We start from the raw sequence: 11550 nt of genomic DNA, 5'->3' as shown, positions 1-11550 counted from the left end.
ATCCTAACCTTGTCCATCATGAGCTAAAGGACAAAACAGATCCCAGAACAGCACTCCTACTCCTACTCAGAGACACCTATGGGCCCAGCTGTTAATCCTCAGTCCTGCCACTGCCCTTGCGTGTGCCCTCGTTCATGTGTGTACAGAGCTTACAGTGTTTCTGGCTCCTCATTCCTTAACCAAGCCAGAGTGCGCTTTGCACAAATGGCCAGAACAGTGCCGACAAATTCCATTTTTTCAAGGCCAAATTGGACTAGGAAAAGGGGGCATAATATTTTGGACGGTGACAAAAGTCTGACTGGTCCGGGCGGCCCGACTGGGATTTGGGTCAGTGGGAGGACAACAGCGGGAGGAGGGGGTTGGGGGAAAAAAGGGCTCGAGCTCACTCGCAGGTACTGGATCCAGGACGGCCGGAGGAGCCAGCAGGATGTGGTTTCCCCCAAAAAAACGCCACACCCCGGACTCGCGCGAAAGTGCTGAGTTCCTGGGAAAAGTGAAGCGAGGGCAGGACGCGGGCCGTTCCTGCAGGGGCAGCCGTATTTCGCCGCTCCGGCTTGTTTTGCTAGCTAAATCAGGGACACATGGGCCAGATCTCACACAGTTTAGCCTCAGCATTTTCGGGAACAGCTGCTGTTTTCAAAAATTCAAATTTCTGCTTATTCTACTTGTGATAACATATTCATAACTGTTTTTTTTTCTTTTTTTTTCTTTTCTTTCTTTTTTTTTAAAAAACTCTGACTCCCTCAGCCACTCTCGGTGACCTTTTTAATAACCGGATTCCAGGCCCTAGAACCGACGAGGCTTCAAAGAAAATGAGTGAGAATGACGATCCTTTGATCACACCGAAACATCTAGCCCACCTTGGACTCAAAAGTAATGGGGAGGCTATCGCTCAGAGAAATCAAAGTGTGAACTTAATCCTCCATTAAGGCTCTTGTTTGTTTCCAGGTAACAAAAAGAATACTAGATGATGCATCTCATTTCCCAGGCACCACCAAAGATCAGACACACGGTAGACGGCTGGACGTGCTGGTATGACCGCACCAGCTATACTTTCATATTAGGAAATACAGTGGGAGTCCTATGCAGCAAAAATGGCTCCCCTCCATCACCCGCCACTACATATTTTTGGTGGTAGAAGCTGTGACCCCTCTCCACCTCACCCCAGTTCAGGTAAATTATGTACTGACTGTCATGGTCCTGTTTTCCTGTCTGTGTTTCCCTTGTTGGGCCGCCAGATGGCGGCACTTCTGTTTTGTGTCCTGCTCCCCCCCTGTTAATTGTATGATTGTTTTCAATTGTCTCGTTATCCCATCATTGTTCCCACCTGTGTCTTGTTATCCCCTCCTTCTGGTTTGATTGTTTTTTGAGTTCACCTGTGTCTTGTTACCCCCTGTCTATTTAAGTTCTTTGTCCCCTTGACTCGGGTGCTGGTTCCTTGTGTTTGTTTCCGAGGTATGTTCAGACCATTTATACCTGCATGCGTTTTTTTACCTGTTTGTGTTTGTTCCCGACATCTGTTCAACCATATCTACCTGCCTGTGTTTTGTTTGACCTTTCCTTGTGCTCTGCCTTCCCGTGTTCTGCCCTGTCCGTGTTCTGCCCTGCCCGTGTTTGTGAGTTCCTCTTGTTTTCTGTTATTTCGATTTTTTAGGAGTTTGTGTTTTTGCCCATTGTGGCCTTGTTTGTTCCCTGTTTGTTTGCCTGTTAGTAAAGCCTTTGTTAATTTTCCCCTTTTTGAGTTTCGTGTTTTTTTCCACTCTGCGCCTGGGTCCCAGCACCCGTACCGTTACACTGACATCGGTCATCTGTGATGCCCAAGTATAAAACACTTCAAGATTAGGGACACTATACAGCTTGCAAGTGTTAATGGACGTTATGTTAAATAATCTGCGATGCTACGTTAGAACGAAAACACAAACCCTTAAAAGCGCTTGCGCCGGTTTTAGTGCAGCATCGCACGTGTCGGTGGGATTTGCTGTCACACAATCAGAGGGCAGCAGCACCTGTTTCCCCCTGAGACTACCAAATGCTGCGTTTGGGAGGATTACTTAACGTGCGAGCGAGTGTAGGATCTGTAATCTGCCAGGTTTAGGGCTCGGCCTGGCGTTTGATTCTCGTCGTGTTTCGGAGAAGAGGCGGCCCCTCGAGGCTGCGGCTACAGCTCCTTCTGCAGAGCGCACCCTCTCGGCAGCGCCTCTGTTTTTACGTTCGTTCCGCTTCCCCCCCCCCCCCCCCGGTCTTCTTTCACTTTGTTTCTCCTCGCATCAAAGGAGGACCCACTTTGCCTCCCACTCTGGGGAACGGAAAAGCAGATTGCGTTATGCATAAATAATCGCCGACGCTTCGGGTTTTTGAGATGTGCGAAAGTGAGGCTGTCGAGGTGACGGTGCTTTGTCTGGAGCGCTCGCGACCACTTTCGGGTCACCCGTCGGTGCCGTTACAGAAACACGGCACTTACACCTTTCTTTCCAGAATGTCAGCCTAGAGCTTTAGTTTTGTAACTGTTACCGCGATAGAAGTGCAAATTGCGAGTAATCTCGGGGTACTTGGAATTTGCCGGGGGGGAGGGGGGGGGTTTTAACCGTGATGAAAACAGCACTTTCCAACAATGTTACACAGCTCTGAGGCTAGGCACTGCATACTATTCAGTAAATAGCTTCTGGAAACAACAGCGTTAGGCTACAGTTTATGCAATATTGTCTCGTTTAAAGCTTGCTATCCTTCTTTTCCCCTTTTAAATCGGAACCAGGCTAAAAATGAGCAGATTCACAACATCTTATTACTACTTCTGTCTTGTTATTTAACATGCAACAGCGGTGTTGTGCGTCCTTGTTCACATCTCACAAGCAGTCAGCCTGTAGTCTTATTGAATGAATGGATGGCACAGAAATAAGAAAATATATCTAGCCTATATATAAACGCCGCAGTCCCTGACAATGAGCGTGACTCGGAAATAACAGCCAACTACTAAACGAAGCTGGTTGCACCAATAAAAACACAAGCCAGCAGGAAAACAGATTTCCATGCATTTCAGTTGCTTCCATTTTATGTGCATACCGTAACGTGTGTTTGTCTGCTTTTATCTCCTAATAGCAAACATGACTCAAAGGGTACAATGGGGGGGGGGGGGAACTGGCTACGATCCCAGTACTCCCCACACCGAGCAGCCCCGCTAAGAGATCAAAGCCCCAGAGTCCATAAACATTTTGTCCTTAACCGAGACTTACAAATAAGTGGCAAGTGTTGCTTTTGATCATTGCAAACTATTTGTCTTTTTTTTTTTTCTTTGTGGTCGTAATAAGGTGATCGCTGAACTCACCAGCCTCATGCAAGTTAACACGTGCATTTCATTGTGAATCGACGACACATGCTGAGTGAATCCAGAACTGAGAAAGAGAGAGAGAGAGAAAACAAAGTGCTAGCGTTAAGGAAGTGATGTTGTCCATAATGTGCAGTAGCGCCGTCAATTCAAATGTTGTTCGTTAAACAATGACACGAGCCAGCTTCAAATTTGAAAAGGCCAGGGCAGGAAAGAGAACCCTGTGTATATTTGAATTTGTGGTTCTCGGGTACCGGTCATTTTTTATGAGCGGTTCGGTGGAGCTCTTTTAGAAGTACAATGGGGCATTTGAACCGCGTCCTAGTGACCAAAATAAGGCCAGGATGCATGTGTCTCAGCCCCCTCCTGGCCGCCCCCTCCCCAACCCCCCCCCTTTGCTGCCATCTGTGAGGGTGCTAAATTAGCAGAATGCCATCGGACAAAGCGGCATCCCTGCAGGCCTTGTGTTGCTCTGCCAACAGAGGGGTCTTCTAAGAGGTGGGTGCCCAGGCGCCAGCGTGTTCAAAACAAATCACCATGTTGAGAGGGGGATTATGGGTAATGCCACCGGACAACGGTGCCTCCGGGTGAAATAATGTCTTCCCTGCTCTTTGAAATACCTGCCAGGGGGGGCCTGGGGGGGCCTGGGGGGGGGCGGGGGGGGGGGGGTTGCAACGAGGGCCTTGTGTGTGCGACTTACAAATTGGAGCTGAGATGCTGGGGGTCGGCGTGGTCGATAGTGGAGATGATCCAGGAATTCGGCTTTAATGTCAGATGCCGATGGAGGACGCAGCGGCCATGGCTCACACACCGGAGCAGGTGGCCGTCGCCGCCGTTCCCGCGAGATCCACGCCTCGGACCCCACGCAATTTGTCGCGGACGGCTACGAACGAGGCCACGGCGAGGAAGGGCCCACACGCGCTCTGAGTGTGGGGAAAGGGGAGTGAAAATAAACCCCCCAAATTTCACCTTCAGAAATATGTGCAGCGTTTGGTCGTTTACGGAACGGCACCAGTTCGCTGCCGGGACGTTTGCCGTCGGCGAGCAGCTGTGCGGAACCCGGCTTTCGTGAGAGCAGGCGACAAAATGGCCTCTCTGACTTTCGAGCGAGGCCATTGGCCAGGATTCCCCAGGGAGGGGGGGGGGGGGCAGTTCTGGTAACGCAGGGCCACGGGCCCCTCCTGGCTGGTCAAGCCGTCCGCGTGGTGGCCAGACCGCTGCTCTCTCGCCACACGCCCGCAGGGTCCAGGGGGGATTACGAGCGCGCCCGGCGGGCAATAAAAGCGGTTGGCGCCAGGGCAAGCCCCGCAGTTTCACGTTATCGCATCTGTCAGCGGGAAGCAAGGGGGCTGGATTAAGAGGACTGGGGAGGAGGGGGGAGACATCTTGTTCTTTTTTCCCCTTGTCAAACCTCGCCTCAGCTGTTACAGTGGCTGCTGGCCCCCGAGCGCTGAGAACAGGGAGAGGAGACCCTCAGCCTGCTGGGCTCCATCGCCATGGATATTTGATGGGAAATCTTGGGTCTGGGACTCAACTTTTCCAGTCCATCTGTCAGCAAGGTGTCGACTCATCCATAGAAATCTCTTAAGTGTCTTTGTCTTTTGAGATAATTTCTGGAAGCTGGCGAGTCAAAATCAGCCATACGTGTACTAAGAGAGAGTAGCAGGGAATAGGGAGTAGGGAGCAAATTAATCCCTGGGCAATAATCTTTATTTCTCCACTTCAGCAAGGTATTCAAACTCAGTAAATATACAGCGGAATAAACTGGTCATTTAAGCTATTTAAGTTACTCTAGATAAGGTCGACAGCTAATCAAACAAATTGCATTATGTAAACACATTACACTGGCAATGTGCTCCTGATTAGCTGAAGGGGCATTTTTGGAAAAAGATCCTTATATCCCTTATTTCTGGAGATTCTACTTTACAGGCCTCAGTGGTACGTCTTTGCCAGTTTTTTTCCCAGTGGAGAATGGAGTGAGCATAAGCAGACTGAAGTCTATGACTGAAAGGTGCGAGGGTGGGGGGTGACAGGGTATGACTGCACAGGCACAAAGACCCCACAGCAGGCCGATGCCCCTGGTGGGTGGGGGAGGAAGGGGTGGCGGTTTTTCAGAGCGGTGAACTCGACGGTGGACGGCGACGCTCGTCACCCAAACAGAATGGCGCAGACAGGAGGACAAAGGCACGTCACCCTGTGCTGCTTGCTCAGGCTGCCACGGGCCGAGGTCACATCCGTCAGGCACAGCTGGGTGCGGTGCCCGGGCAGGCTGAGCAGAGTGGTTGGGCTTTTTTTTTACCACAGGTTTGATAAAAGGCCCCGTCACAACTACAGGCCCATCTCATTACTGCACAGCATCCTCAAAATGTAGCATGCCAAGCGCTTCTTTTCAGCTCTGCAGTTGGATGCACTTACAGCAGAGGGAACTGCAGGAGCCCAATTTGCCATCGACCAGCATCGGTAAGGGTACCCTTCAAACAACTCCTCCTTCACTGGGTGGCATTATAGGAAATTATTATAACAGGCAGGGCCTGGATTCATGATAGAAGACACCACTGCCTTGTGTATGAGTGCCTCAGCCTGGAATATCACTCAGGAGCACATAACAGCTGGGTGTCTTAGGCAGTAGTCCACTGAAGGTAGGGTGACCACTATTATCTAGAGTTGTGGGGGGGGGTATTGCAGGCCGAGGGTGCAGTAGCAGAGGTTATATATCAAGTTAATTGCATTTTCAGCCTCATATAGTGCCGCAGCATTTTTCAGACACCTCTTTGTTATCCAGAGTGTGACAGCATTTCATTGTGCTGACTCATATGGGGCCACTGGCAGCCCAAGCAGAAGGAGAGGTTCCAGTATAGCAGGACGCTCTCTTGCTCCTTCGCACCCCCTCTCCTTGAGGACTTGCTCTTTGTCTTTTTAGCCCCCTTATCCTTTTCCAGCACGCGCCTGTTTATCTCCCCTCCGGCCCCCACAGGCAGGTATCTGTGATTTTAACTTGTCTCCTTAAGTCCGTCGGAGCGAGCGGCTCTGGAAGCTCTGGCTCCTGTGACTTCCTGATTATGTGTCCAACCCTGCGCTGACGCTAGCCTCCCCGGTGCTTATATTAGCATCGCTGCGCTGATATTGCCTCCTGCGTGCTGATACAGAGTCCCTCGCTTCCCCTGGGATGCCGCTATCTCCCGGCTTATCTGACCGCCGTCTCCCACCCGACGCACTCTCGTCCGCAAACGTCTCCAACCCGCAAACGCATTCCGTCTTTGTCTCCACCCTTCTCCCCCACCCACCCCCCCCCCCCCATTTCCTTATTGTCTTTTTTCCTGTATCTCCCCAGGCTTGACCCCCCGCTCCCCCACCCCACCACCACCTCAAGCTCTGCCAGGCACCCTTAGCCCACCCATCTCCACACCACCCTCCCCCAATTTTGTTTTCCCGAATGACACGAAACTTTTCACTTTGTCTCATTTCGCATTCAGAGGACACTGTGTGGAACCGGCAACCTCCAAAGCAGAGCAAGCTCTCTTAACTGCCGTTAACAAAAGTAACAGGGGTAAGAGAAAAGGGGTTTTGCTTCTACAGGCCTCCAGTCTTCTGAGATAAAAGGGGCCTTTATTGTCTTTATCCAAACCCGGGCTCTTTCTCTCAGTTTCCTGTACTTTCATGCAAGCAAACAATTCTGCATGGAGAAGAAAAAACACAACATTGTTACTGCTGTTGAGTTGAAATACTGTCAGAGCCTGGCTATATGCAAATTCTTGATGTTGCTAATGGAGGTTTAAAATACCCCACGTCCATCTAGTTTATGTGCTCTTTATTTATTTATTTACTTACTTATATAGTTGCTTGCATGCTTACTTACTTATTTATCCAGGCCCATTTTATTTCATTGTCTTCATCATAAAATAGTATGTCAGGTTGCCATTTGGTAAATGGAGGAACTGTAACGGTCATCTTTGAAATGCAAGAGGTGTTCTTTGCTTTGAAGGGGGGTCATTACAGTTTGCAGTCCAAAGGTGGTCAGCCTCCCCCCGGCGTGGTCAAACAGACGCACATCATGCATATAGAGGAGCAGCTGATGGCTCTCGGCCCACAGCAATAAAGCAACCAGGAAGCTGCCGGCCAACCTGCTGTCTTTGAACAAAGGTGTGGGTGAGGTGGTGGTGTTGGGGGGGGGGGGGTGTGTGGGGTGGCTGAGAACCCACTAGCTGATGTTCAATTTGCCTGCTGTCAGGCACTGTCAGGGTCCAAAGAAAGGGAGCACGATACATTACATTACATTACAGGCATTTAGCAGACGCTCCTGTTCAGAGCGACTTACACAACTTTTACACTGCATCCATTTGTACAGCTGCATATACACTGAAGAAATGCAGGTTAAGTACCTTGATCAAGGGTACAACGGCGGTGTCCTTCCTGGGAATCAAACCTGCGACCTTTAGGTTACAAGACCAGCTCCCTACCCATTACACCACACTGCCTCCCAAGCGTGCCGCCTGTGACAGGACAGCGCCCCCTTTACCTCAGCGGCGAATTCCAGCCCACGCCTGGGTATTCTCTGGCATTCTCAAACCAGCTGGTAAGATAGAGTGAGTGTGAGGGGGGAGGGGGGAGGGGGGGGGTGTATCCTGCGGTCACCATACAGAGACACACCCTGACCAGGCTTATAATGCACCCCTGGGGGGGGGGGGTCGGGTGCTGGTTTTAAATTTTTATCAGGGTCCCCAGAGCCCCCCCCCCTCCTCTGGCACAGTGATTGGCTCTGAGGCATGGAGATTCTGAGGAAGCAAGGGTTAAAATTCATCAGCAGTTTTTTTGTTTTTTTTCTGTGTTGTTGCTCACGCAAGCTCAAAGTTTTTGATTTACAGTGTGTAATATGAGTCTGGACGCCATCTTAAGTTATTACCAATGCTCTGTGATTTTTATTTTGCTCCTAAATTCAGCCGAAATGCATTAGCTTCTTTAATTTAGGGCCCTTGGTACAGTGAGTGCTTGAGCCATCCAACTAAACTACCTCTGTTTCTATTTTGAGATGCTCACAGATTTTTCCAGAAAAATACACTTTCATTTATTTTATTTTTATTTTATTTAACCATTACTTAACCAGGAAAACCCCATTGAGATTGAAATCTCTTTTGCAAGGGGGACCTGACATGAAACACAAAGTTACCCAACAAGACATTTCAAGGTTTAGTTAGATTTGTGAATTAGCTACATAGCCTGTATGTATTGTGGATTCGATTCTTCACGTTATGATGTAAGTTGGTGGTGAGTCTAAGTAGGCGGTGTTACTGTTTGCTTAACCTTTTCAGTGCACTTTGTAAGTCACTTAGAGCTTGTGCTGCGTATGTAAAAATATTATGTCCTATATGTTCTCTTGTGTTGTCCTACGCACAGCAGCATGGAACTGTATTGCTGCAGGACAGCAACAGCCCCACCCCCTGATTGTGAATAACGAGAGAGAGGGTCCACCGATCCGTCCGCACGTCACCCGAGCCAACGTCACCCCTCTGCACTACCGGAGAGGTGCGTGCAGAAGGACAGGTTTATCTCCCCTGCCGACTCAGTCAGTGAGGGGTGAACCGTGAACCGCGGAAGATGCTCGGTGTTGATTCGCCGCTGTTAGCAAGCAGGGTTTTTTTTTTTTTTTTTCGTGTGTTCGGTCCCACCCTAACTCCTCTTCACATACCTCTTCATTCATTTTGCTGAAAATGCTGTTAAACCAGTCTTATCATCAAAGGGCAGCCTTGTGAGTGTTTGTTTCCTTAGGCGTGAAAATCAGGGCGCTTTGTCTGTGTATTTGTTCAGATGAACAGACTTGTAGACTTGAGGGGCGCGTCTGTGTGCATATGCATTCATATACAGTGTGTGTTTTTTGTGTGTACACTCAAAAATATAAAATGTTAGACTTACATAATCTATATATGTCAGCAAGTTACATGTAACTGAGTTGAGCGGTCAAAATTATATTATTTAGTTAAACAAACTTGGTTTAAAGAAATGATACAATATTGATGCTACCCATCTCAGTAATGTGGAACCTGTTGATAAAGCAGGGTTATGCAAGTCCAACATGTTATATTTTGAGTGTAAGCGTCATGCGCTATCACTAATTGAAAAAACTTTAATGTTCATATCTTTAGTATTACTGGTTGTTTTTTTCAGTTTCTGGGGCAGTCTGTTTTTTTTGGTTAGTGTTGTCTATGGAGCACTCCTCATGAACACCAGTCCAAGGCTAACGCTAACTACAGTTATTGCAGTCAGCTGAGAAAACAGCAGCTTCTTTTGTCTCCATTCAGTCGGCATCACGGTCGACGTACAGTATTTATTTAAAGACGTTTAAAGAGTATAAAAGCGCGCATGACGATTAAAATCACATCGTCCCGCAGCTATTGGTACCAGCTGGCTTTAGTATTAGCTCCAGTTCATTCTTATGCCTCTCTAAAATGGTACTTGTTAACTTTTATAATCAAAGGCCTTGGAGGTGGCGGGGGGGGGGGGGGGGGGGGGGGTGGTTAGTTTATGCGAGCGGAATAAAGAGAGTTTCCTGTTTGCAGAAGCAGACCTGCAGCAGTATCTCGGCGCTAGCACATTATCTCTGTGGAATAGCACGTCTCCGTGGAGAGGGAGGAAGGGGTTAATAAGGGCCTGGGAATCCCTGAGCGGCGCACACTTGTCGCCTGCCGCCTGGTGACCTCAGCGGCGTTCTGGGTGAGATTAGGCTTCGGAGCGGGCTGGAAACGGCACTGGGAATGAAAGTCGGTCAATATTTGTTTGGCAGCCCCTGCAAGGTGGGGGGGGGAGAGATGGGGGGGTTTGGGGGGAGGGCATGTTGACAGGGTTCGAGGGCCTCGCTTGCTGGCTGCTGCCATAGGTTTGCGCTGGGAGTTCGAAGGTCATGCCGCGCGTGGTGGACTGTGTGTCCTGGTCTTCTCTCCTGTCTGTTAAATAGTGTCCTGTGTATATGAGAGGTGGAGGGGTGGTTAGGGGGACACGTGAACAGTGTCACCTTGTGAACCTAACTTTTCTATTTTACCCCTTGAAGACATGGATTTTCTGGAATGTTTTTTTCTGTTAGTGTTCTAGAACTTCATTGCTTTCAGTTTCTAGGAGTGATTGTTAGATCAGTATTTGAATGTACAGTTAATAACATTCTAATCACATATTTGTGATCTTATACCTTACAGGGTTAATAAACAGATACACTTAGTCTGGTGACATTAGTGCCTTAGTGCCCCAGTGATATTGTGTTTCCTCCAGTGATATTTGGGGCATCGAGTGCAAATGGTGTAACATCACCCAGTTCAATTCATTCGTTGTAGGGAAGGGACTCAAATTCTATTCATCAGTTCCAAGAATTTTTCTATGAGGATTTTTTAACTAATAAAGTTAATTTCAGTTAATTTCATGAATGAACTGATACGAGAGGGAACTGACCCAAACTCAGCACGGTATAAGGAGGGACTGAGCCTGAAGGAGAGCCTGTTCAAGGCCGGGGGGGGGGGGGGCGGGGGGGAGGGAGGGGGGGAAGAGAGCGAAGGGGCGTGGCCTCAGGAGACAGTGCGGAGGATGGACAGCGGTGGCTGGCGAAGGTTTGGGATTCCTGGCCGTCACATCCCTCACAGGCCGGCCTTGTTCAGGGGGCCACAGTTGTTCCAGGAGACGGACAGCCCAAATCCCACCCGCCCCCCCTCTTTACCAGATGCTGCTGGACAGCTGCTGTGTGAAGCCACAGGCTTCCATGAGGGGGCGCCAGAGAGTAGGGGGGGTGTGTGGGGGGTTAGGAGGGGTGACTGGAGGCAGTTTCAGGGAAGTCAACAAAATTACAGACCAGGATTCTCTGGCTCGATCATCTCCTCCAGAGTGTATCGAGCTGATCCAGTTAAGAGAGTAATTAGCACAGTCACATGATTGCTGATGACTAGCTTCGGAAGGATAAACGAGGACATTCCTCGCCAGAGGACAAACACCTGACCAGGGAACAAAATGCAGATGAGGGAGGGATCCCAGGCGGCTAAATCTTTGCTGCAATAATCAGTTTGAGGGGTGAGTAACGCATCTGGAAACTCGGAGGGCTGACGTTTGCATTCTTTCACGCGGGTCTCGTTCGGGCTGGAGATTGTGAATAATTTGCTTCGCGGGCACCTTGCTCCAGAACAATTTACATAGCTGACTCTTTACATTGTTCTCCATTTGTACAGCTGGGCGCTTGTTCAGGCGGTCCAGGTTAGGCA

This window comes from Anguilla anguilla, chromosome 9 (genome assembly GCF_013347855.1).
Source record: "Anguilla anguilla isolate fAngAng1 chromosome 9, fAngAng1.pri, whole genome shotgun sequence".
Lineage (NCBI taxonomy): Eukaryota > Metazoa > Chordata > Actinopteri > Anguilliformes > Anguillidae > Anguilla > Anguilla anguilla.
The sequence above is the reverse complement of the archived record's forward strand: the minus strand, read 5'-3'. Positions refer to the sequence as shown.